At 53.9% G+C, this 27,782-nt stretch overlaps 1 protein-coding gene across 2 annotated transcripts in view; it reads right to left on the bottom strand.

The window, feature by feature from the left end:
- Positions 1–27,782, bottom strand: part of LRFN5 (leucine rich repeat and fibronectin type III domain containing 5) — a 94,412-nt gene that overhangs the window by 24,252 nt on the left and 42,378 nt on the right. The gene's annotated exons all lie outside the window — the stretch shown is intronic.

Genomic DNA, 27,782 nt, shown 5'->3' with positions numbered 1-27,782 from the left:
CCTGATTCAACCTGAGCTGGATCTATAATGAACTGAGGGGATATCCAAAAATTTGTGAGCGCACACACGTGCGCATGCCTTAGAGGAGACAGTGCCCTGCACCAAATCTCCTGATGATCTCTCCTCACAGTGGTTTTATGTAGATGTTAAGGAGCATTAGAAACTGAACGGATCCTTGTGGAACTCCATACAGTGAAGTGACTCTTGCTTCACAGTTTCGAAGCAACACCATCTGGAATCTGCCTGAGAGGTAGGAACGGAACAACTGTAGAGCAGTGCCACCTAATCTCACCTCCCTCAGGCAACCCAGAAGGATACCATGGCCGATGGTATTGAAAGCCGCCCAGAGATCCACAAGGATCAGCAGAGTCCCACTCCTTCTGTCAGTACCTAACCGGAGATCATCCATCAGGCCGACCAAAGCAGTCTCCACCCCATAGCCTGCCCAAAAGCCAGTCTGAAATGAGTCTAGATAATCACATTCCTCCAGGACTGTCTGGAGCTGAGAGGCCACCACCCTCTCAGTCATCTTGCCCAACCGTGGGAGATTAGAGATGGGCCTATAGTTGCCTAACTCTGAGGAGTGCAATGCAGGGGTTTTCCCCAAGTATGGTCTAATGCTTAGAGTCCATGCTTGGACCATGGTCTGGTACAACAAGGAGGCACCCTACTCGCCCTCTGAGAAGCACTGGTGATGTCTACCAGACCCTCTCCACCGGCTCGTCTGGCGGCAACTTGGGGCCGGGCCAGCCCTGTGGCTGCCCCGGGGCTTTTGAATGAACTCTCTGCCAAAACAAGAGCTTCTCCATCTCTGGTGGCTTTTTAGAAGACCCTTAAGACACACCTCCCCCCCAGGCTTTTAATTAAATCTAGTTTTAAACTGTTTAATTGTTTTACTCTCTGAAATTGTTTTACTTTGTGAATGGCTTTTCGTTGTTTTTATTCTATTAAAGTCTTTTTATTTTATTTTTACATAGCAATTTGGATTATGTATACCACCTAGATATACAGATATTAGGCAGTATGTAACTAATATAAATAAATACAATAAAATATCGGCTTGAGTGCCCCTCTCCATGGAACTTCTTGCATGTTCCCCCAATGTGGTTATCAATGGCCATCTCTGGGGAAAGGAAGACCTGGATTTGCCCACAGACACCTGCCTGTGCAGTTGGCCCACCATCACGGAAGCCGAAACCTGGCCCACGTTGCTCCCTGGGGCCTCCACGGACTCCCGCTTGCGTGCCACACAGCCGCCGCCTGCGCTGGAGCCCCGCTAAATCTTGCCGGTGTGGCTTGTGGAGGCAGGAAGGCTCCAGGACGACTGCAGCGTGTGTCCTCCTCGCACTGGGAATAAGGAGGCATTTCTCCATACCGCCCCAGAGCTTCCCTGGCCCTGCAATCCGAACAATGCTTTGAGCAGGAAGAGAACCCTTCTGCCTTGGGCTGCACCCTTTCCCAGGACACACTGCTGAGCAACTCACTCACAAAACCCATGCAGCCCTCTACCGGATCCTGACACCCCTCCACACCCCAAGGATGAGACTCCCTGCACTAGAAGGCCGAATGCCCCAAAGCAGCAACATGTCTTCATCTGATCCCTTCTATGGCATGGCCATTGTGGCCACAAATATTCACAGTTGGGCCAGTGGGTGAGATACATACTCCGGCTCAGTTGCTTACCCTCGCCCTTCCCAGAAGAGCGGCTCCAACCTCATGGCGAAGTGTATGCTGGACACCCCCAAGAAGACGCTCGCCTCAGACAGCCCCCCGCCTGCCGAGGCAAGCCTGGGGGCAAAAGGGGTATTGTTCTGAGGATGACGAGGTGGCGTGGCAGTTAGTGTCCCCTTGAACGTGCCCACATGGGTGTGCATGCGCTCACAAGTTCCTGGAGGTCCGCTCAGTTCATTTTAGATCCCGCTCAGGATGAAGCAAGAAGGTCACACCCTGAAAGCACAAGGTGCGCACCCACTGCCTTGATACGTCCGCCCAGAACAAAACTCATTCCACACAGAGATGGAGAGAACGAGAGGGCCCACTGGTGACAACGGACCGGAAAAGCTCGGAAGACTCGCAAGCCCCACACCACTCCTGGGAAGGATTCGCCTCCCACTCACTGAGCGCCTGCCTGCTGGGAACCGTGGGCCCCTCCTGGAGGTGGCTGTGTCTGCCAGGAAGGCCAGCCCCGCTGGGTTCCGCGGAGCATGGCCCTGCCCTGGGGAGGGTGCCCCGAAGCACACGCAGAGCCCCTCTTCCCAGTCACTGAACTATGGGGAGTCTCTGTGGGGAGTGATGGGGGGGGGCACGGTGCAGAGCCAGGGAGCAGGCATGGGGGTCCAAGACATCAGCTCCTGGGCAGTGCAGGGAGGGAGTCCGCAGCAGAGAAGGGGGGGGCGGACATTTCCCCCACACTTAATTTCTTCATGTCAAATGTCCATTTCTGGAAGGTCTACTTCACTATCTGAAAAACGTGTGAGACACAGTGAGGGAAAAGGTATTACCCTGGGCTTTGACTAGCAATGCAGTGGTTCTTACCCTCTCAGGCACTGTAATTTTTTTTATTGTATTTGGGGGTTCTTCAATTGTACAAACAGGTCAAATAAGTCCAATCAGATCACAATCTACTTGTCTATAAAATTGGTATCGTACGTTTTTTGGGGGAAATGTTAATGCAGCCTTTATGCAAAGAGGGGCAAACTTCAAGATTCCCCGCTGCCCTCTGGTCAGCAGCAGCCTTGCAAAGGGCAGGCCAGGTCCAGCAGGGCCCTGGAGGCCGGGCTGAGGGCCTGATCCAACAGCAGCAGCCGAGGCAGGCAGGCAGGATGCCCCAACCGGTGCCAGTCTGGCAGGAGGAAGGTGCACAGGATGTGGCAAGGCCTGGGAAGGACGCCTGGCCGAAGGGCTGCCTGGACCCGTCTCGGGCTTCCCACTGAAGCCAGAGGAGAACCAGCAGGTGAAGGGAAACCCCCTTCCCTCCCTCCCTCCCTCCCACTCAGCTCCCCACTCCTTCTTCCAAGGAGGGATTTCCCAGACACCTGGTGCCTGCTCAGAAGCTCAGCAGGACCTGCTCTGTGGGTGGGTGTCTGAGAGAGAGAGAGAGAGAGAGGAGGGGGCATCTCTGGAGCAGGTCTGAGCACAGCCCAAGCCTCTCAGAAGATGCTCCTGCCCGCCCCAAAGCTCAGTGGGACACAAAAGAAGAACCACGTCCCCCCCCCCGCCCACAACTGCCTTCTCCATGTTCCAGAGGACTCAGAGGGAGGGAGAGGTGGGCAGCAACCCCAAATAATGGCTTGGCTACTTTTTGTACAATCATGCACTTCAGTCTGCTTGCGCTCTTTGGAACTCATGGACTGGGACTCACATGGGGAAAGCACTGTCCGAAAAGCAGGAGGAAGAGAAAAGTATGCCTAAGCGACTGTGTTTGTGCCCCACAACCTCTGACCACCCTAGCAACTCAAGAGAGCAAGATCATTGCTCTAAGTTAGGGGGGGTCCCGGCGGCTTCCTTGACATGGGCAGCCATCACTCGCGTCCCCACCCTCATTACAAAACTATTGGCAGGCTGCGCAACAGACTTGCCTCATGTTCAGGGAAGGGTCCAAGACCGCCAATGCGCAGGAATGCGCAGGGCCATGCACAAGTCAGCAACAGCCAGCCATTGGGGTCTGCAGGAAAGCCCAGCTGGACCAGACCAAAGGGCCATCCGTCCAGCATCCTGCATCCAACCATGGCCAGCCAGACGCCCCTATGGGAAGTCCATAAGCAGGGCTTTGGGGAGCAAACACCTTTCCCTGAGGTATGGCCCCAGAGACAGACTGCCTCTGACCGTGAAGCTTCCGTTTAGGCAACAACAGACTTCTTCAGAGTTCTGTCTAACCTTCTGTAAAAGATACCTAAGCGAGTAGCCATCAAGGTGGCCGTGAAATCCGCAAGCGGATGCTGCACTGAGCAAAGTCGTGACCCATTCCAGTGTCATTGCAGGGGGTGCACTCGCCTCCTCTCCTCTGCACACCATCCACAGCTTTAGTCCTAAGAACATCAGAACTGCCCTGCTGGATCAGGCCCAAGGAAGCCCATCCAGTCGGGGAGCCCACAGGCCAGAGGGGAGGACATGCCCTCTCTCCTGCTGCTGTGGCTCCCCTGCAACCGGTATTTAGTAGCGTCTTGCCTCTGAGGCTGGAGGTGGCCTGTAGCCATCAGACTAGTAGCCACTGACAGACCTGTCCTCCATGCATCTGTCTAAGCCCCTTCTAAAGCCATCCAAGCTAGTGGCCATCACCACATCCCATGGCAAGGAATTCCATAGATTAATTGTGTGCTGTGTGGAAAAGTGCTTCCTTGTTTCGGTCCTACATTTCCCAGCTCTCAGTTTCATGTGATGACCCTTGGTTCTCGTGTAGTGAGAGACCATTCTCTCTGACCACTCTCTCTACACCATGCATGATTTTATACACCTCTGTTGTGTCTCCTTATAGTCACCTCTTTTCCAAACTAAAAACTCTGTAGCCTTGCCGCATAAGGAAAGTGCTCCAGGCCCTTGGAGCATTTCCAGGTGGGGCTTTTAGCTGCTAGATGGGGCTTTTAGCGGAATGGAGGGTGTGCCTTCACATACCAGCCAGATTTACCCTCAAAGTCCCTGTGTGCTAATGAGAAGCACTCCACACATGATTGGGGTTTGTCATTAGGCATTGGAACGTAGCCGGATTCATGTCCGGGGTAAAAGAAAATCCACTTTTTGCATCAGTTTTTTTGGGGGGTATATTTGAACTCACAGTAAAGCCTCACAGAAAAGCCTGCTGTCTGAAAGTGCTCCAGATCATCTTGGTTGCCTTCTTCTGCACCTTTTCCAGTACTGCAATGTCCTTAAGATATAGTGACCACAACTGGCTAACAAGTAGAGTCAGGGAAGCTATGAAAGGGGAGAAGAGTTCCTTCAGAAAATGGCAGTCCTGCCCAAATGAAGAGAACAGGAAGGGACACAAACTCTGGCAAAAGAAATGCAAGGAGACAATAAGGGAGGCAAAAAGAGAGTTTGAGGAGCCTATAGCTAGAAGTGTCAGGGGAATAAGAAAAGCTTCTTTAAATATATCAGAAGCAGAAAACCTGCCAGGGAGGTGGTTGGACCCTTAGATGAAAGGGATTATTAAAGAGGATAAGGAAATTGCAGAGAAGGTGAATCAGTTCAATGCATCTGCCTTCATGGTGGAGGATTCTGGCCATATACCCTCTCCGAATTGAGCTTTTCAGGTTTAGCGGCTGAGGAACAGAAGGTTTCAAAGTTCCCTCCCTGGCAGCATCTCCAAGATAGGGCTGAGAGAGACTCCTGCCTGCAACCTTGGAGAAGCCGCTGACAGTCTGGGCAGACAAAACTGAGCTAGATAGACCAATGGTCTGACTCAGTATATGGCAGCTTCCTATGTTCCTATGAACTGGGCCAATTTGAGGTGACAAGGGAAGATGTTCTAAACTGTCTTGAAAAATGAAAAATTAACTAATCACCAGGGCCAGATGGCATCCACCCAAGAGCTCTGAAGGAACTCAAATGTGAAATTGCTGATCTCCTAGCAAAAATATATAACTTGTCCCTACAATCAGGCTCTGTACGAGAGGACTCACAAGTAGCCAACGTGAATGGAAAGCATCCTTAAGGACAAAATTGTTAATCATAGCACAGGCCTTGCTGGGGGAGAACCAGGTCTTGCCTCACTAACCTTTTGGGGTTCTTGGAGAGTGTCAAAGGTCCTTGTATCTGGATCCACATGCCTGTTGGGTGTGGATCCAACAACTTCCTTGTGTCTGGGAGGTTATTTATTTATTTATTATTTATTTATTTGATTTATATACCGCCCTTCCAAAATGGCTCAGGGCGGTTCACAATTAAAACAACTTATAAAACAGTAAAAAGCTAAAACAAATTAAAACAATAAAACAACAGCTAACAATTTAAAACATTTTAAAACAAAAATAAAACATTATCCCCAGACCCCAGCTCAAGAAAACGTAGACTCAGTATAGAGGAAAAGGGCCACAACTTTGTTAACTATTACACACAGCATGGCAGACTGGAACACCAGGTGATTAATCACCCTTAGAGAACAGTGCGGGCCAATAGAAGCAGGTCAGAACTCTGAAATCCTACCCAGCACCCTACTGGGGGGGGAGACACCCTGGCTCGGGAATGGGCAGGTACATCCCACCCAATTCCTTCAAAGCCAACCCCCCCTTCTGTAAGAGAGGGTCTGGATACTTCTAGGCATTCGTCCACCCCGGACCGCACAGCCCAAAGGTTAGAGAAGTCCTGAAGCAGGGTTCATGGCAATCATTCTCCCCGTGCCGCACAGGCTACAAAGGAGCGATTAACCAATCACCCCTTTTACATATCCAAGGGTGCTCACCGATGTTCTAACCCTCAAATTGCCACCCAGCCCGCACTGTTCCTGCCATTGTGGTTGACCTAACTCTAAATACGCACCCAGGACACAGAACGGAGTAGGCGAAAAAAACCCCAACAGTGGCCAATGCGTTGGGAGCAAAAAATTCCTACTTGGCCCCCTCAGGCGGCCAGTCGCTAGACCCGCTCTGCACCGGGGAGGGAGGGAGGGGAAAGCCGCTTCTCCTGTGATTGCCTGACCCCAACTGAAGAGAGAATGGAAAATGGAGGATGGGGCCGGGATCGGTCAATCCTGGCCGAAGCCCCGCCCCTTGACCAAAGAGGTCAAACGGAACCCTTTCTGGGCTTCGCGCAGGACAGGCTGTGACAAACTCCCTCCCATCTGCACAAGGCGGGGGGGGGGGTTATTAAGTCATTAAAAACACTAAATCAAGTTAAAAATTAAAAAATTAAAAGATTAAAATATATACATATATATATACATACATATATATACACATACATACATACACACAAACACACATACACATATATATACATATATATACACACACACACGCATATATATATATATATACATATATACACATACACACATATACATTTTAAAAGCCCTGAAAGGCCAGGCCAAACAAATATGTTTTAAGGGCCCTCCTGAAGGCCAACAGAGAACTCGAATTACGGATTTCCGCAGGGAGCGCATTCCACAGCTCCGGAGCAGCCACAGAGAAGGCCCGCCTCCGAGTCGCCACCAGACGAGCCGGTGGCAACTGGAGACGAACCTCCCCAGATGACCTTAATGTGCGGTGGGAATCGTGCAGAAGAAGGCGCTCTCCAAGGTAACTTGGACCTAAGCCGTTCAGAGCTTTAAAGGTAATCACCAGCACTTTGTATTTTGCCCGGAAACATATCGGCAGCCAGTGTAATTGTTTCAAAATAGGCGTAATATGGTCTCTCCGGGTTACCCCAGAGACCAATCTGGCTGCCGCATTCTGAACTAACTGAAGTTTCCGAACAACGTACAAAGGCAGCCCCACGTAGAGCGCATTGCAATAGTCAAGCCGGGAGGTTACCAGCTGGTGCACCACTGTTTTGAGGTCATCCTCCTCAAGGAATGGACGCAGCTGTGGAATCAGCCGAAGCTGATAGAAAGCACTCCTGGCCATGGCCTCCACCTGAGATACCAGGGTGAGGCCTGGGTCCAGGAGCACTCCCAAGCTGCGCACCTGCTCCCTTCGGGGGAGTGTAACCCCATCCAGCACAGGGAGATCTAACTCACTCCTCAGATTCTGAGCCCCCACAATGAGCACCTCCGTCTTGCTTGGATTCAGCTTCAATTTGTTCTCCCTCATCCAGCCCATTACTGCCTGTAGGCAGGCATTTAAAGACTGAGTGCCATTTCCTGAAGATGAAAAGGAGAAGTAGATTTGGGTGTCATCAGCATACTGATAACACCCAGCACCAAATCCCCTGATGACTTCACCCAGCGGTTTCATGTAGATATTAAAAAGCATTGGTGACAGAATGGAGCCCTGAGGGACTCCATATAACAGCTCCTGCTTTGAGGAGCGACTGTCACCAAGCTCCACCATCTGGGATCTGCCCGAGAGATAGGAACGGAACCACCGCAAAGCGGTGCCCCCTATTCCCAACCCCTCCAGGCGACCCAGAAGGATACCATGGTCGATGGTATCGAACGCCGCCGAAAGATCCAGGAGGACCAACAGAGTCACACTCCCTCTGTCGATTCCCCGGTAAAGGTCATCCATCAGGCCGACCAAGGCTGACTCAACCCCATAGCCCGTTCTAAAGCCAGTTTGAAATGGGTCCAGATAATCAGATTCCTCCAAAACTGCCTGGAGCTGGTCAGCCACCACCCTCTCAATCACCTTGCCCAGCCAGGGGAGATTGGAGATTGGCCTATAACTATCCATCACTGGATTGGCCTATAACTATCCATCACAGGTTGGGTAACTTTTTGCCCCAAAGTGCATCACTTTACACTGAAACGTGGTTGTCATTTTATCACCCATTCACCTGGCTGGAAAGAGCTTCTGGGATTGTTTGCAGCCCACTTGGGTTGCCATCCTGCTCAAAAATCTGGCAAAAGTCATCTGGGAACTTGGCCTCCTCACCCCAAACTCCAGATGATAAAGAAAGAGCTCCAGCCCCAACACCACACTGGAGTCAAGAATAAGCCCCGAGATCAAGGGCAGGACTTTCCCCCCAACGCCTTGCTGTGGCCTCCCTGTGGGGTTCTGGTTCTTGATCCGGATGCCGGTTCTGCTCGATGGCCGAGCTTCTCTTGGTCCTCACCCCCAATGGGATCTGAGGGCAACCTTCACTTTCCCACAGGCTGAGGCCACCCCCTTGGACCCCACCTTGGGTGCCTCTGCCCCCTCAGAGCTCTGGCCTGAGCCCTTCTTGGGGGTGGCGCCCAGGCTGCCGAACAGCGGCCTGCGAGGGAGGTGCTCAGCACCTGCGACATTTGACATCCGGATGCGGTTAAGAGTGGCCAACATCCGAACACTGCCCATGTGCCACCAGAAGGAGCCCATCGGTAGCTGCTGGACTCCCCCTTCGGAGGTGCAGGCGCTTCCACGCGGGGGCTTGGGGGTCCTTCCTTGCGGATCTCCCCTCCCTCCAGAAGCGCAGGGGGCTCCCTGGAGGCTGTGCAATTCTCAGGGGCGCAAGGTGTGCACTGCAGTGATTGAGGTGCGTCTATTTTGATCCCAAATGGTTTTGTCCATTGATGCCAGCTGCCTTGCAGACCATCTGGCAGGAAAGCAGGACACAAATGATTTTAATTAGCCAGTCAATAAACAAAGAAAGTGCAAATCCTGTGTGAGAAAAGGGAGTCCCTGCTTCCCCGCCCCCCCCCACCTGCTGGCACCTCCCCCCCCATGTGTCCTGAGAGGCCCTTCTCACGGGTAGACCCCAAGCACCAAGACCGCTGGGCCCTCCCTAGAGGCTCCCCAGCCCCACTGAGAGGGCTCCAGCCCCACACGTTTAGAGTTCAAGGCGGAGCAAGATGGCTGATCAGTCCCTTGCCTCGTCCCTCACAGATGCTGTAGAGAATCCGTGTTCATTGGATGCAGGGGAGAAACAGGCTTATAAAAACAAATTCATTTTTACAGGCAGCTGAGAGGGTAATCTCTTCTCTGTAGAATCCAATATTCCTTCAATTTATATGTTCAGTTAAAAAGAAAGCGGCAGGGCTCCTTCGCAGAGACACAGACAGCCTGGGACTATAAATGTACCAATTAAACTTGTTCCCTTTTCCGCTAGCCCTGAACCCAAGGGAGGGAGATTATTCCTGCAAGAAATGGTAAAAATTTAGAATAAAAGCCATTTGCACCTCTCCACCGAGAATCATTTTTTGCATTAACTCTGGCAGTAAGCAAACTTCAAGGGTGATGTTTAAAGACCATGCTGGAGATTAGCCATCATCTTGGCCTTTGATGTCAGCCGTCGTGACTCTCAGCTAGAGAGCAGCAGGCCTCAGCCAGCGGCGGGGGGGGGACTCCCCCAAGCTGGCCAGCCCGCTCGCTTCCTAGGCCGGCTTCCGGGCCACCTTTCTGCCCAAAGGCCTCCCAAGCAGCTGAGGAGCGGAAAGCAAAGGAGACCCAATGAAACCGAATGCTGATTAGAGTCATGGTAGAAATCAAAGACTACCCTGGGGGAGCGGGCGGACTGCTTGCCCCTTGGCCCACGGGGGCAAGCAGGCAGGGGGCGCCAGAGCCCACCCAGCAGGCCCCACAGAAATCTTGCCGGCAGGAAACGGCCTTGTTGGGCAAGCCCCGGCGGGAGAACTGTGAGGAGGAACCAGCAAAACGCCCCCAAATGACCTATCAACCAACTGGGCCATCTATTGCCCCAACTCTATGACTGGCCAGTTTAAAACTGGCTTTGACTGAGGCTTGTTTTTAGTTAATTTCTATCAATTTTACTATTTTAATAGTATATCTGTTCTACTGATTTTGTGAGCTACCCTGAGCAGCAACACAATGGAGGGGCGAGGTGTGTGTGTGTGTGGCTCTGATGACACAAGTTTTAAAGGAGCTTCAACCCTCAAACAAATGGGAGAAACAAACCTTCTGAGTTGGAGCTGCAGGGGAGGAATGGTGGTTCAGCCCCCCAATAGCAGAGCAAAACCAGTTTGTGGAGAAAGCAGCAAAGCAAGAGGTCTTGTTGAGGCAGTTCTTTGATATCGAAGAATGACAAGGATTTATTTAAAGAGAAGGTTACAAACCAATGTGAAGAAGCCTGCTGCTTAATTTCAGCTGTAGCTCATGGCTGAAGAGAGAGACCAAAACAAACAGCCGTCTCTGGAGAGACAAAATGGAGACTAACACTGGGAGAACAAAGAGGGGGGAGTCCAACACTTTTATCCATAAGAACAGCCCTGCTGGATCAGGCCCAAGGCAGCCCATCTAGTCCAGCATCCTGTTTCCCACAGGGGCCCACCAGATGCCGCTAGAAGCCTGCAGGCAGGAGTTGAGGACATGCCCTCCCTCCTGCTATTACTCCAGTGCAACTGGGACTCAGAGACATCCTGCCTTTGTCCATCACCCTACCCCCCCCCCCCCCCGTGGTCATTAGGAGACACTGCAGCCAAGAGCTGGTGCTGTCAGGGTCCTAGCTCCAACAGGGACTGTGAACAGGAGCAAATGAAACACTTGGAAATAATCTATCAATCCATTCACCGATCTATAGCTTTAACTTTTTAAGTTGTAGGAGTAGCAGTCCTTTTTCCTGCTTTCCATCTTGTCTCCGCCCTGATGTTCTCCTGCTCCGTAAAAAGTTCTCCCTCCCCTCTCCTGTGAGGAGTCCCTCTCCTTGATCTTTCTCATCAAGGCATCCTGCAACTCCCGCAACTCAGATGAGAAAGAGGCAACGCAGAGGTCTCCAGCTCTCCCAGTCTCCACGCAAGAGTCCTTCCCGGCCAAGCAGCTGCTTCCTCCGATTCCTCTGTGTGTCTCTGCATCTCAGGACCAGCCACCAGACCCATCAGGGGCGGGGCGGGGCCCGAGTTCAGTGGCAGGGAATCTCCAGGTCAATCCCTGGCAGCCTGTCCAGGCAGGGCTGGTGGGAAAGGCTCCCTGAGCTTGGAGTCTTGGAGAGCGGCCACCAGTCAGGGTAGGAGACCAGGCTTGCACAGCCTTGGTGCTCCAGTGGTTTTTGGACTACAATTGCCACAATCCCCAGCCACAGCAACCACTATTCAGGGATCGTGGGAGTTGTGGGCCCACATCGGCAGGAGGGCCGAAGCGGGGCAGCCCTGGGGTAGACTGAGCTAGAGGGACCAGTGGCCTCAGGGGGCGCAAAGCAGCCCCCTGGTGCCCCTGGCACCCTCCGCTGCGATGCCGGCTCTTCCACTCCCACTCCTCCCTCCCTCCACCTTCACTGTGCCTCTCTCGTTGCTTCCCCACCTTCCTGTCTTCTGAGTACAGTTACGGCTCCTTCCGGCATGTTTGAGGGAAGAGGGAGGAAGGGGCAGGCCTGCTGCTCCGCTGAGGAGGGTGGGGTGCTAGCAGCTGACAATGGGCAGGTGGGAGGGGCTCAACTCCGCCACCTTCCCCACCAAAAGGGGCCAGCCTCCCCAAAGCAGCCTGAATGGGTCAGTCTGGTCAGGACTGCAGATCAAAATGGGACGGGGCGTTCTTCTGGAGACATCCATCTGCCTTACAGAAGTGTAAGTCTTCTGGGCCAGAGGAACTGCCTCCCAGGGTCTGAAACTTGCAGCAAGAGAGGAGGCACCCACACTAGCGAGCTCTTGTGCTAAGCTCCTGAAAAGCCGAACAGCCAATATTATAAAACAGCTTTGTCAAGGCAGATAGGTGGTATAAAAATGCAACAAATAAATAAATAACCACACACACACACACACACACACACACCCCTTGTGATGTATTCTCAGGACCTCTGTCTGTCCTCTTTGAGGAATCCTGGAGAACAGGTGAGGTGCCCCCAGACTGGGGATGGGCTCATGTTGTCCCAGCTTCAAAAGGGGGGGAAGGAATGTGGATCTCGGAAGATACAGACAGATCTTCCTGGAATGGAACTCTGACTAGGACAGATGATAAAGCAGTCAGTCTGTAAGCATCTTGATAACAATGCAATGATCAGCAGAAGCTGTGAAGGGTTTGTCGAGATTAAATGCTGCCCGCTGGACTAATCTCACTTCTCTCTTTTTTGAGCAAGTTATGAGTTCAGTGGATTGTGGGGATGCTGTCAATGTAGTTTATCTTGACTTCAGCCAAGCACTGCTATCAGCAAAGCTCCCCATGATATTATGGTTAGCAAACAGGTCAATTGCAGGCTAGATGATAATGCTGCCAGGTGGACTCACAACTAGCGGGGAAAGCACATCCCAAGGGGACTTCCCACCAATGCCTCCACCCCAAACCGAAGGGCGGTTTCACGGGGGATGCTGGAGGGCTCTGTCCTGGGCCTGGTGCTCTTCCGCATTGCGACCAGTGACTTCTAGGAAGGGATGGAGGGGCAGCTAACACTTCAGAAGGCAGGAAGTCAGAATGGCCTTGATAGAATGGGAAGCTGGGCTGGAAGTGACAAAGTGAAGACAAAGGAAAAGTTCTGCACTTAGGCAAAGGAAGAACATCAAAATCACGGGGATATGATGGTGGAGATGTGGCTTGGCAGGCAGAAGCACATGTGAAAAGGATCTCCGTCAACCCCACGTTGGAAGTGGAACTGGCGACATACTGCAGGCTCCTGCTGCTGCTGCTGCTGCTCTTCTTTGTCACCAGTTGGACTTCCCTGGAGGAGTGCGTCACCCACTTCCAGGCACTGCACTTTGAGGAGGAGGAGGATATGGACAAGGTGAAATGGGCTTGGAGGACGGGAAGGGCCAGGGGGCAGGAGGACAACGAGATCTAGGAGTAAAGGCTGGGGGAACTGTTCAGCCTGGAGAAGAGGAGATGGAGAGGAAATATGGGAGCAACTCTTCCAAGGGCAGGACTAGATCTTGTGGGTTTAAGTTACAGAGAGGTAGATTGTGGATTAACAACAGGAGAACCAAATCACCCGCGGGAGGCCCTCCTTTGCTGGAGGTCCATACACAGAGACTGGACAGCCCGGTGCAGGGGCGGTTGTGTGTGTGTGTGTGTGTGTGTGTGTGTGTGTGTGTGTGTGTGTGTGTGTGTGTCCTCCTCTAGGATTGTTCTAGAGTTCTTTTGCCGGACACCTTCTGTTCCCTACATCCATCATTTCCACAGCCAGCCAGACTGCTCTACAAAGACCTGAGATCTCTGTAGAGACGCTTCCAGATCAATGTAGCCATCGCAGTTGTCATGCTGCTCAAATGCTGCTTCTCCTTTCCTTTCAGCCTTTGAAGAACCATGACAACGCGGAGCAGGGAGCTCTTCGTGTGCCCACAGCTACTCTTCTTGCCACATATGGGAGACCCCCTCAGGGCTGCCCCTCAGGTGCCACGAGGAGAGGGCAGCCATGCTGAAGAGCCCGAAGGAGTGGGTCGCGTGGCACTGTGGCTGCAGCACAGCCTTTCCGTGGCAGAGAAGGGGTTCAGAAGCTGCCCTCCTCTCTGCTTGGCTCAAAGCCGAACAAGGGCTCTTAGCTGACTCTGCCACAAACAGAAGGTCCCATGAAAAGATCATGACACTGAAATTGCTGGCAGGAATGAGTCCCGCAGGCGGCTGCAGAACCTGGCAGGAGAAACGAGGCCCTCGCTTCCGAGAGCTGCTCACCTCCACACTGACTGGGGACCATCTCCCCAAGTGAACAAGGCGGGAGGGGAAGAGCTTGCTCCTTGCTTTCGCCCATGTGCTCTCTCTGTGCTTCGCGGTTTGTCTCAGGGCTACCTTTGCAGACAAGAAGTCTAGGTGGGCAGGGGTTGGCCACTGCCTCATCTGAGGCCTGCAGGGTTGGTCTTTGCAAGAAAAGGAAGCCCCAGGCTTGGGAAGAGGCATGGTGAAGGAAACGGGAGATGAACTCTGGATAGAAGAGAAGAATCCACCTCCAGATTGCAACATTCAGTTCTGCTGAATGACATGGAGGCAGACGTTGGACAGGCGAGGACCCCGGCAGCAACGCGCACGCACACGCACACACACGGTCCTGTTAGAAGCCCAGGAGTGGCGGTGCAGGGGTGGGGTGGGGTGGGGGGCAGATGCAGTCATGTTGGGCTTGGAACTACCATTTCCTCTCCCTGCCCCCACTTAGGGATGAATCTGCCTTGCTCCTAGGAAGCTGGAAATGCAGAGATCTGCCTCCCTTCCTGTGACAAAGTCTGCTATAATACAGAACATACAACAACTGCTTAAGAAATATATAAAATACTAGTATTTTTAAGCCCGTTTAAATAACGGGCTCTAGTGGGGGGGGTGCTAGTTTTCTATTCAATCAGCGCAAAAGTATAGTTTTACCATACAGACATACCAATAACCCCACACAGCGACCATAAAAAAACATGGCCTGAGTCAGCTTTCAATTGTGCCGAATCAGGCTGTGTCGCTCTAGTCCCAGAGTTTTAAAGAGTTAGTGACGCTCTCTATGGTGAAACTCCTCTATGTTTTACATTGGGAATTAGGGCGGGAAACAGTTTAGAAATGCTAATAAGGATGCAATGGTGAGTGAAAGAGACTCTCGACTTTTTCTCTATGGGCATCCCGCTAACATCCTCCCTTTTCTCCTCCATCTCCCAGGATCTATCGGGATCTCGGGGGAGATGTCCAGACTCATCACCCTGAGGGAATGACATCAGTTTCCCCCCACCCCAGAGTAAAAAAAAGTCTAGAGCAACACTTCCAGTCTCGCAGCGGAGGCGTTTCCCCCCTTTAACTCCCAATGCAAATGAAAAGGGGAGTCTCACCACAGAGGGGCCGAGCGACGCCATCCCTCCCCATGTCCATAGATTCACCCAGACCAGCCGCTAGCCGTTTCTACCGGAAGTGGCCGTGTGTCACCCACCCATCATTCCGGGGCTCCTGCCACCGGCACAGACTCCATTTCCCATGTTGCTGCGAGCCTCCGCTTCCAGCTCCCCACTCCCGTTCCGCGACGGAAGCCGAGAGGCGCGGCTCCTCCTGCTCGCTCTGCTTCAACCCAGGGTAGAGCTGGGCTGGGTGGGCCGCCCAGCCGGGCTGATGGCAGCAAGAAGAAAATGGCGGCACGGCTGCTGTCCCTCGCTGCCGCCGCCTCTCCTATCCCTGCGGCCAGGCTGGACCCGCCGCTGCCGCCTCTGCTCTCCCCGGTCCCCGCTTCTCCTCCACCCAGATGGGAGCCAACATGGCCGCCTGGTGCCTGCGGCCGTATCTCCCTCGGACGTTCTGGGCATGTGCTCCGCGCATGCCCAGAACGGCCGAGGGAGACACGGGCACAGAGACACGGGCGCACACCCAAGGCTTTTATTATAGAGGATATACAATGCAATTCACTGTCTCTTTTGAATCAGCACGAAATGTTATTACACTGAGGGAGGGTATTGGATTGCCAGCACGAACAATACATTTTTTTTTCAAAAACCATGGAAATTTGATGATTTTTTTAAAAAACCAAAGACGCCTGCCAGTTTCAGACCAGACTTCAGGCTGTCCCACTTCATGCCAAGCTCCACGAAGGCGGGACACTGGAACCTACAGTGGAGGCCTCAACAGATCATGTGCCGCATGCCCAGCAACGCCCAAACACGCCCTCCGTCCATGAGTCAAGGACCCCGTCAGCACGTCCTTCTGGCTGCAGTCCAGGGGCGGGAATCCTCCTGACAGGCTGGGCTGGGCTGGTGCAGCCAAGCCATGACTTCAAAGGCGCCCTGGATGTGGGCAGCCTCCCTCACCCCCAGGTGCCCCTGCCCCCCAGAGGGGCTCGGGAAAGGGGGAGGAAACCAGCCTTGGCCTTTTACGAGTTCAGTCGTCCACCTGGAGGTGTGCAGGGAAGAATGGCGTCGCCAGTCCATGTGAAATGAGCTGGAGAGAAATGCCCCCCCTCCCTTGCAGCAAACAGGAGGCGAGGACTGTGCCCACTCCGCCCCCCACCCAGGACAGGCAGGCAGGCAGCAGGAGCCTCCATGCCTCTCGGCTCCCCGGTTCCCTTCCAGGCTGGGGGCCAAGCTCTGGCCCAAGAAGCACAGCCTTCAGTCTCCCTTTCTGGGGGTGGGGGAGTCAACCACTGAGCACACCGACTCCAGGAGCAAGACAGGCCTGAAGCAGCATCCCGAGTGGGCGGGGGGGCCTCTCTTGCAAGGCTGACTGTGCCCCTCCCCAGCCCAGACGGGCCTCCATGTCCTGCCCCTGCAGACCAGCTCAGAGGCACGGCCTGAAGCCAACCCTTTCGGGCCCGCTCCGCAGCGCGCACAAAGCCACCCAAACATCATGGCTGAACGGGGGAGGAGGAGCCCCCGGCCCTGGGGAGAAGTGCCCCAGTGGCCAAGCCAGGCGAGGCTGGGCGTGGGGGCAGAAATGGCCCCAGAGAGCTCCCTGTTCTGGCAGGCACTCCCCTGGCTTCCTGGGGGAACTCTCCGAGGTGTGGCCTGGCGGGGAGGGGGAGCTCTGCAGCGGCCTTTGGAGGCCACCTCCTTGAGCTTCCGTGCTCCCCCCAGCCCAGGGTTAGGGTTAGGCTTTCCACCCGCCACCCGTGGGCTCTTCCTCCTCCCCCGTGGCAAAGGGCTGCAGCCCAGCCCTGAGCGTCCCTCGAAGAAGGCCCTGCAGCTCCAGGAGGAAAGCCGGCGGGGAAGGAGGCAGCAGGAGGTCGGCGTCTGCCCTGCCTCGGACCCACCCAGCACCTCAGCGGAAGGGGGGCGGCAGCACCCTCAGGACGGCCACACGGAAGCCTGTGGGTCCGGGGCTCTGGCCCAAGCGGGCCGCTGCCACCAAGCCCCAGCCAAGTCACCGGCTGCCTGGGGACACCCGGACGGCCAGAGCACCTGCCGGGCCGAAGCCCATCAGGCTCAGCGCGACACTAAGCCCCGGGGCGCGGCAGCTCAGGAGTGCTCCGAGGAGCAGCTGGGGCGAGTTGTGACAGGCAGGCGAGCACAAGCATGGGGTGGCGGCACCCTCTCCTCCCCTGGGGCAGGCCAAAGGGCTGGGCCCCATCAGGCCAGGGGAGGCCCAACAAGCGCCTCGCACCAGCTGGGTGGGGGTCGCCAGAACCAACAGGGGCCACGCCCCACCTGCACACCAGCCTCCCCCCCGCTCAACTGCTGCCCCCCCACTGCACAAAAGGGGCGCCAAGGAAAAGATCTCCGCAGCCGCTGCCGCTGCCTTCGCTTGGCCTCCACCTTCCCTCGGTGCAATGGGAAAGGCAGCTCCTCCCTCCCCAGAGAAGGGAACGCGGCACGACTCTGCTTCCAACAGGGCAGGGACCACGTCCACCCAGAAGGCGAGAGGGGCCACCGGGAGAGAGCTTCTGCTCCGGAAGGGGGCTGGAGCTGAGGGGGGCTGCCTCCCCCCCCAGCCGAAATGAGGGGGCTTCTTCTCCCCCTCTGCCTTTTCTCTTGGCACCCCCCCCCCAGTGGGCAGGGAGAGAGGATTTCTGGGAAGTGGCGGCGGCAGCTCAGTGGCCAGGATTTCGCCCACTTGATTTCAAATGCTATTAATGCCTCAGTGCTTTCCACTCGTCTCATTTGAATCCAGATTAGTGATTAGCATAATCATGTTAATTCCAGAGAGCAGCACACACTGCTGATTCGATACTAATTTGCTGTGGCCTATGAATTCTTCAGTGCGTTTTCAGTTTCATTTCCCATTTTTAATTGCTACCGGGCAGAAGCGCATTGGGTGGCGGCAGCAGGAAGGGGCGCTGGCGATGGGGGAGGCCCCAGCCCCCCGGCCAGGGAGTGGGATCTCCCCCCACCCCACCCCACCCGCCAAGGACGGCCTCCTGGGGCTCAGCAGCAGGACTTGGCTGGTGCTCAGCCTCCTGGAAGCAGCGACTCAAGTCTTCACAGCCCTTCAGAACCTAACCGTCCACTTGACCCAATGAACGCAGCAAAGCCAATCACAAACCAGATAGGCAGCCAGCCGGATATGCCACCGTCAGGGCCACCCCGGGCCACAGGCAACCCACGCGAGGCTGGCGCTGAGCACCCTTGGAGATCTGTTGTCAGCAGAGAAGCCTTTGCCCCATTCCTGGAGCCCATCCGAAGCCCCACCTCTGGCCCAAGGCTCGGTTTTATTTATTTATTTAAAATATAGGTTGTCCTTGCCTGGTGGGGCGGGCGGGGGGGCTAAAACAAAAAGTGCTGTCGTGGAGGAAGCCACGACCCCCTCAGAAAAGGGTCCGGCAACCCCGATCAGAATGGGACTTGCCCTGTGTACTGAGCAGCAGAAAGAGAGGGCAGGCCAGCTCTGGGAAGCAGGGGGGCTGGCTGGAGGCAATTTCTGACTTTAGTCTTCAGAAAGAACGATTTGCCACAACGAGTGACTTCATTATTCTGATCTTGTGGGGGGAGGACAGGGATTTTGTTCATAAACCAGGTTATACCATTAAATAGATTCTATCTGTTGCTTGTGCACCTTCTTCAAAACAAAAACCAAAAACACCCAGAAGTCTCGAGGCATTGGGACCCCTACCCCACCCCCCAAGTAAGCTCCTTAAGGTCCTCGGGTAGCCTGGACCATGCCCCCCCCCACCTCCACCGTGAGCCATCTGTGGATATGGGGATTATTCCTACGTGAAGAAATGTGTGAGGTGAGAATTTATGAATTGGAGAATAATCCTCTTCAACCTTCCCTGCCCCCAGATGAAGACAATTTGAAAAAACCGTGGAGGGGGAATGTTCTCGTCCATGTCTACAAGGAAGTCCTTCCCCACACAGCACACACGCCTGAGCCCCAGGAGGCAGGCCTTGGCTTCCCGGCCACACAGATGGGGGGAGATCCCACTCCCTGGCCGGGGGGCTGGGGCCTCTCCCATGCCCAACACCCCTTCCTGCTGCCCCCCAATTTGCTTCTGCCCAGTAGAAATTAAAAATGAGAAATGAAACTGAAAATGCATTCTAAACATCATAGGCCACAGCAAATTAATATCGAATCAGCAGTGTGTGCTGCTGTCTGGAATCAACACAGTTCTGCTGATCACTAATCTGAATATCATCAGTCTATGGAATTCTCCGCCACAGGAAGTGGAGATGGCCACCAGCTTGGATGGCTTCAAAGGGGGATCCGGCAAACGCATGGGACGGGGTCTCTCCGTGGCTCCTAGTCTTGATGGCTCCAGGCTCCCTCCGGCTGCCCCCTGAAGGGCTCACTCGGTTTCAGGCTGCTGTCTTGGCTGCCACCACTCAGACCTGCTTAGGCAGCATCGGAGACCAGCTCCCGCTTCTCCCCCACCTCTTCTTGGTGTAGTCGTGTGGGGGTCTCTCTTCAGGTGAGGTGGGACGAGAAATGCACCTGAGAGAGCTCAACAAGAGGATCTATCGCTTGTGATAGATCTATAATCTATCACAAGCGCAGCGGTTGGGAAGGCATCTCATGGCTTGCAGAGGTGTTCGTGGCCTTTCTCCACTTCGGGGTTCAGGTGCCTTGCCTGGCTGCAGAGTTTCTGCTCAGCCAGTCTCCCTCCTGAGAACTTTGGGGTCTTCCCCAGGGCAGAAGAGAGCCCCCCTGCCTCCGCCTGAGTCCCACCTCTCTCTGCGCCCGAGAAATCTCCCCTGTTCAGAACCTTCTCTTCTCTCCAAGCCTTCTGCCCACCTCCTTCTGCCTTCACCGTCTGACCAGCTGCCCTCCCACTGGTCTTCTTTTCTGCCCTCCCCCTTGCATTCCAACAGGATTTCCTGGTCCCTCCGGAAGTGGTCTCCCTCCTGCCGCTGCTGCCACTCAACCTCCTGCACACACTTAAGACATTTCTATGGACATCAGTTTCAAAATACACACAAACAACACAACAGATAACCCTAACAAACGAGACAAGAACCAAGGCAACCCATCGCTGCCGCAAAATGCCAGTTGCAGGGGAGCAAGGGCAGGGGAGGGGCCTGCCTCCATCTCCTGCCTGTGGGCTTCCCAGAGGCATCGGGGGGGGGGGCATGGTGGGAAACAGGAGGCTGGGCTAGATGGGCCTCCTGCATCCAGGCCCCGTCTGCAAGAGGGCCACCAAAGTGGGCATCTCTGCCTATGGGGCCCTCGCCTGCTCTGTCTGTCCCTGAGACTCAAGCTAAGTGGGCAACCATCTATTCTTACCTCTTAGGAAAGATCTCTATCCCATTTTTGGGGGGGGGGAGGGGGGAAGTAGCTTGCAAAGCAAAGGGTGTGAGGGAATGATTTCTTATCCCCCAAAGTCTCACAACACAACATAACAACACACACATACCCGAGACTCCAGCCGGAGCCACTGAGAGGGAAGCCCTGCTGGCCTGAACCAGAGCATTCTTCCTTATCCGAGGAAGAGTGCATCTGCTGGGAGGCCCAGGCACTCTCATGCCCACGCTGGGCTGAAGGAAGAGCTGCTTTGGGAAGGAGAGCTGGTCTGGTGGTGGTGAACATGAGCCGTCCGCGTCGCTAAGCAGGCTCCACCTTCATTTGCACTTGGAGGGGTGACTACAAGTGAGTGCTGCAAGACACTCCCCCCCCCTTAGGGGCTGGGCCCCAGCTCAGTGGCAGAGCATCTGCCTGGCTTGCCGAAGGCCCCGGGCTCCACCCCTGGCGGCAGCATCTCCAGGTCGGGCTGGGAGAGATCCTGCTTGGAGCCTTGGAGAAGCCGCTGCCCGCCCGTGCAGGCCATCCTGAGCTAGATGGACCCAGGGTCGGACTCAGTGCCCGGCTTCCCTCCACCAGTGGGCGCCATGGCTGCTACCTTCTCCACTTCCGCTCTTGCAGCAAGAGGGGGCTCCACTTTGGGGCAACGAGGCTGGGGGACCAGAAGGAGAATGTGGCTGGGATGCCTGTGGCAACGAGGAGATGGCCCACCCCACAGACCACCGTCTAAGCAACTGGGGACCTGCCGGGCTGGGTGAATGCAACGGCCCCTCTTATTTCCCAGCAGATGCCCACGGTGGGGGGGGGGCAGGGGTTGCATGAGCAGGGCACCAAGGGGACGGCAACCCCCGCCCAGCTGCCAGGAAGTGGCAGGCAGGGCCAGGCTTCTCTTGGCCATGGCAGACAACCTTGGACAGAAGCGGCCACTAAGAAGGCCGACAGGCCCTTTCTAGTCACCTAGGCTGCTGCCAACTGCAACCACCTGCAGGTCTGTTCTGCGTTGTGTGATGAAGCACTGCCGTTTGCCTCCCAGAGGAATGCATGTTTCCAGCAGAGGGAGGAAAGGGCTGCCCTCCACTCTCTCACTGCCACTTGCAATGGAGCAGGAGGAGGAGGAGGGGAGCAGAGTTCCCTCCCCCGCCCCGCCCCTCCGGCAATGGGAGGCACCCTTCCGGAGGGCCAAGGCTGCGATCCACTGGGAAGTTCTTCTTCGCCAGCCGAGGAGCTGCTCTGGTGCCGGGCCCCTCTTCTCATCTCTGTCATCTCTCACTGGATTGCCAAACCACAATCCGGGGGGCGGGGGGGGGGGGAGCCAAGCACCAACTTCCTCCTGCTAATCACATGCAAATACCTGAAGCCAAGCGGCAAAAGCCAAGGTGGGCGGAAGGGTGGCAGATGACCATGCACTAGGTCCTAATGAAACTGCCTTCCCTGTTTTCCAAGACATGCACTTTGGAAGCTGCCTCATAAGACTGTCAAGGTGCTCATACAGACCACTGACTCACTGGGAGACCCATTTCACAGGTTCTTAGTATCAGAAGGAACTGTTGTGTGCAGGATACTCAGTCCATCCGTCTTTATTACAGTCTTTGACCATGATCAAAACATCTAAAACAAATGTAAAATTTAATCATAGCCATATTGAGGACATACCTGTACACTGGATCTAACCGTTAGTGAGCGGAGCATGTTGAACTTGTATCAAATATTTAACATAGAATTTGTCCGATCGTCCAGGCAGGTTATGTAGAACAGGGTCCATTAAACCGCACCTTAGACCGATACAAAAGACACACCACAGGGGCTCCTCGTGCTCATAACCGGCACGATCTCCTCAGAGTTACCGGGCACCATCTCTGCTCTATCTGCCAGCCAAAGGTTCCAAAGGGAGGGCAGCCATACAGGCCCTCGAGAAGGCCCATCTGTGTTTAGGGGAAGGAGAGGAGGGACAGATCATCTGCTGGGCGAGTTCTCATCCCACCACTGAGCAGGTGGGATGCCCGAGAGGTCCTCGAAAGGGTCTTTCTGGAACTCAATATCCCAGATCCTTCGTGGGAGAAGTTGTTTGGCCCTGACCAATCCCACAGAGAGGATTGTCTCAGGCGAAAGACCGAAGGGACGGAGTTTCCTAACACGGGTCTTCTCCCACCCCGTCGAGCAGAGCCTGTCCAATAACCACCAGGGAAGGAGCCCAGAGGGCATTAAGGTGATTCTTGCCCGGTTTATTAGTATTGGGTCGCAGGCTCTGGCCTCTCTCGAGAGAACACCCGCTTCCAGTCTCAGAGCGGCATTAGAAATGCGTTTGGGGGTCAGAAATGATGCTCTGAGGAACCTGGCTTGGGCCTGCTCCGGGAGAGAACAGCGAGCATTGGGTCCCAGCTGTGCCCCACGGAACCTTTGAGCCGCCATCGACTTTGCCTTGAATAAGCTGAAGGCAGCTGGAATGAACACCCCGCCTTGCCGCCTGTGGGAGTGGAGAGTTGCGGTCATTCTTCTCTGTGCCTGAGCAGCAGCAGCATCTCTACTCTGGGCTCTCTTCCTCCCAGAATCCTGAAGCACGACCCACAAATCCTTAAAACATTTAACCTGCTCTATATAGCATGACTGTCAAGCCTTCATATTTTTTCTCCTAATGATGTTCGTTTTCTGATCATTAAGGTCCAGCTGCTCTCCCTTGCAAGAGAGGGCGAAGGCCTGAAGAGCTCTTCTCACCCCCACCACTCTTCCCTCTCAGGCGTGCACACATGCTGGCACTCACAAGTTCTTGGAGGTCCGCTCAGTTCATTTTAGATCCCGCTCAGGTTGAATCAGGAAGGCCCCGCTCTGAATGCACATGGTGCGCACACACGGCCTTGACACTGCCGCCCAGAACAAAACTCATTCCGCACAGAGATGAAAAAAATTAGGGGGACCACTGATCCCCACTTGTGACTGGGACAAAATGAGCACATCATCTGCCTCTCCAGAGAGGAGAGCTGGTCTTGTGGTGGCAAGCATGACTTGGCCCCTTAGCTAAGCACGGTCTGCCCTGGTGGCATGAGACTCCATGTGTGAGCACTGGAAGATATTCCCCTCAGGGGATATTAAGGGGGTCTCTCTGGGAAGAGCAGCAGAAGGTTCCAAGTTCTCTCCTCCCTGGCAGCATCTCCAAGATCGGGCTGAGAGAGACTCCTGCCTGCAACCTGGGAGAAGCTGCTGCCAGTCTGTGTAGACAATCCTGAGCTAGGTGGACCGATGGTCTGACTCAGTCTATGGCAGCTTCCTATGTTCCTATGTTCCACATAAAAGAACAGGAAGACATCTCTCTGCCAACTTCGGGGTGTATATATCTAAGCCCTGCAGGCACTTGATTAAAGAGTTAACACAGATATTAAACAATGAAGGGGCCAGAATACACCCCTGTTTGACACCCCCCCAGCTGTCCTAATAGGCCTAGAAGATAACTGGCCCTGCCGGTTGCATTCCACTCGGGGACTCGTGTCGTCATACAGTAGACTTAATACTCCTGAGTTACAGAATCATCAAAGTGATATCAGAACTAGACAGGAGACGACCGACGTTTCATATGGGTATCCCCCCGCAAAATCATGGGATATTTTCTCCCATGCCGGAGTAATTCAGTATTCAGTATTCCGTGGATGAGGCAGCTAACGAGAACTTTTACACAAGCCGTTACTTAAGGGATCCCACCCCACTGAACCACAGAAAAGGCATCCATTCCCTGCTGCCCGCTGACGGGAGGAGTAACCAAGACCACACAGATCCCAAACCTATAGAGTAGCAATGGGCAAGGACGGGATTTGCGGGGAGAGGCTGAATGGGAGACACAAACGAGGCCTCTGGGTGGCAGGTGCCAGTGGCTCCCCCCTCCCCGCCTTTTGGGTAAACTGAGGTTGGCTGGTTGGTAGGAGAACACGGTGCCCTGGCCTCTGAGGACTCCTCCGGCAGCCCCGGCCCTGCTAAGAACAGAAGGGAGCGCAAAAGCGGCTCTGCTGCCACAGTGTCCCCACCCACCACTAGGGGGCACTGTGGCGGTGCTGATTGTGCCCCACCCATCTTGAATAGCAGCATCAGGGCTGCCTGAGGCATCCACAGCAGCAATCTGGCTCTTTAGTGCAGCACATCAGAACAGCCCTGCTGGATCAGGCCCAAGGCAGCCCATCTAGTCCAGCTTCCTGTTCTGCACAGTGGCCCACCAGATGCCCAAGGCAAGAGTTGAAAGGGGCAGGCCCTCCCTCCTGCAGTTACTCCCCTGCAACTGGGACTCAGAGGCATCCTGCCTCTGAGGCTGGAGGTGGCCTGTAGCCCTCCGACTAGTAGCCGTCGATAGACCTCTCCTCCATGAAGTTATCCAAACCCCTTTTAAATCCATCCAGGTTGTTGACTGTCACCACATCTTGTGGCAGAGAATTCCACAAGTTGGTTATGCGTTGTGTGAAAATGTACTTCCACTTGCTGGTCCTACATTTCCCGGCAATCAATTCCATGGGATGACCCCTGGTTCTAGTGTTATGGGAGAGGGAGAAGAATTTTTATTTTCAAACAACAAGTACTACAACACTCCGGTCTGCTTCTTTCCTAGCAGAGTCTACCTAAAGAGAAAAACTCAACCCGAGCCTCCTGGCTTGCTCGTCCACTCAGAGGTATGGAATGAAACCAAGTGAGCATCTGGAGGGTAAAGCCCAAGAGGAAGGATCCAGCACATGGCAGCTCACTCCTTCCTGCCCGAGTGCACCACATGTTGACAAAGAACGTGTGTTCTTTCTGAATGCGTGGGCAGCGGGGGGTGGGGTGGGGGAGAGCGTGCCATTGTCATGGGCTGTGTTGCTATCCGGTGGCTTTCCAAGAGCATCAGACCAGTTGAAGGAGGGTCTCCCCATGGCTACTCTTGTGGATTGCTATGAAAAGCCTCCATAGTTGGAGGCAACATGCCAGCCTGAGAAAGTCTGGTCTGGTATAGCAGGGCTTTGAAGATAATTCAAGACCAGAGATCTGAAAGTCACACACTGCCAGCCAACTTACTCCAGATTAATTACCATTAATTTCCTAACAGCAACATAAAATCCTCCTAGCTCTTGCTCCAGTTATCCCAAAAGAGATCTAAGAGATGCCCACATTCTAACTAAAATGGATTCTAGAAAAGATAGCCCTTCACACACACCCAGCTTCAGGGGGAGAGACACCCAAGGGCTGTTCTGTGACGTCTCTGGAATTCACACCACTACACAGAATGAAGCCTTCAGGGAAGAACCAAGGGTCCATTCTGGGGCAGTGGAGGAGTGCGTCCAGGTATGGGAAGCACAGCAGCCCATGCATGGAGGGTGAGAGGTCTCCCTTGGAGTTGCTGAGATTGCACAACCAGCTGCAAGAGGGAATCAGTTTTGAAATGACGAGCCAAGAAAAAAATGAATGCCCAGGAAGTCGTCCTGCAAATGTCTAACCACAAGGCCTGGGCAGAAAAAGCCACTGTGGCAGCTGAACTGCAGACAGTTTGGGCTGTGATGCCCCCCGGGGGTGGCAGGCCAGAACTGGTGTAAGCCTGAACAATCCACCCCTTAATCACCTTGGCCAAAGTAGAAGCTGTGACCATACATCCTTGGGCGAGAGCGAAGGATGGAAGGAAACGGAAAGTGCTTCAGAGTGAAGCCCTTTTTAGATGAATCTTTGTGGTCCTCCGGATGTCAAGGGTGTATCAGAACTCACACTGAAAACTGAAAGTCTTGCCATGGGATCTCCTCTCTTCCATCTCCAGGGGTACGGACCTTGTCAAAACTCACGATGAGCAGCATTCGGGCACCCAGATGGTACTGACCACCCCAGTGGGCTCATGGACCAAACAACACCTTTCAAGATAGCCATGGGAAGTCTACTGAATGGAGAGGCTCAAAAGGGGCCTTAGCGTGTGTAGGATCAGATCCAAGTCCCGTGGGGGGGAAGTAGTGTACTGGAGGGGGCGTTAACAAGGAGGGCCCTCTGAGGAAAGTCCAATATGGGCCTGGGACATGAGAGATATTTTGGAGCTATATCTAAAGATCAAGGAAATGGCCACTCATTGCCTTCTGAGGAGGTCTGGTTTCAGGCCCTGGTCAAGGACCCTCTGTGAGGAGGACAGACTTGAATCTGCCAAAAGCTACAGTGGGATCTAGACCCTTTTTTCATTCACGAGAGGAAAGCTTGCCAGGATGTTTGGTAAACTCTCTTGGTGGGGTCTCTCCTTGTAGCAAGGGTAGTATCCAGGACAGCACCCTCCTAGTCTTGCCATTCTCTTTCAGGCTATCTTTGCTGCCACCACTCAGACCTGCTTAGGCAGAATCTGAGACCAGCTCCCGCTTCTCCCCCACCTCTTCTTGGTGTAGTCGTGTGGGGGTCTCTCTTCAGGTGAGGTGGGATGAGAAATGCACCTGAGAGAGCTCAACAAGAGGATCTATCGCTTCACCAAAGTTCTTTAAGCGTGCTGGTTACCAGTTGTGCAGGTGCACAAGCGCAGTGGTTGGGAAGGCATCTCATGGCTTGCAGAGGTGTTCATGGCCTTTCTTCCCCTCATTTTTCTTTTACATCACGATTTTTTGATGCCCTAAACAGATTAAAATCTGCTTTCACATTATATTTGACCCATTTATACAGTAAAAAACATCTCCACTGTATTAATTTCTCACAGAGTATCACAAAAGTTTTTCAAGCAGCCAAGTAGTTGAACTGAAGAATTTGAGGGGGAAGGGAGGCTGAAAGGTGACAGTAAAGGTGGATCTGAATGATTCCAAGACTTCCAGGCCCTCAGCATTCCTGTGATTCATATCCCTATGCAGCCTAGCAGGCTGCTAATCCGGCCTCTCCTGTGTCAGGCCACCAAATGTGATCAGTACGTGGAAGGCTAAAGTGATGAAGACTTTTTGGAGTCTAATACTTGTTTATTTGTTTTTCACATTTGTAGACCGCCCCAAACTTCCATTTCTGGGCAGAGACAGAATATCAGTATATGAGCTTAACATAATTTTTGCTGGATTCTTCTTAACCGAAAATTCGACATTTATCTTTTATGCAGCTGTAGGTTTGTTACCATCTTCTGGATGGCGATTTTTGAAAGAATATCATTAGTATTAGGTTCTAATGTTGCATTTACGGTTTCTATAGCAATGATGATGATGACGACGACATTTATATCCCACTCTTCCTCCAAGGAGCCTAGGGCGGTGTAATACATACTTAAGTTTCTCTTTCACA

The sequence above is a fragment of the Hemicordylus capensis genome, chromosome 1 (assembly GCF_027244095.1).
Source record: "Hemicordylus capensis ecotype Gifberg chromosome 1, rHemCap1.1.pri, whole genome shotgun sequence".
Lineage (NCBI taxonomy): Eukaryota > Metazoa > Chordata > Lepidosauria > Squamata > Cordylidae > Hemicordylus > Hemicordylus capensis.
The sequence above is the reverse complement of the archived record's forward strand: the minus strand, read 5'-3'. Positions and strand labels throughout refer to the sequence as shown.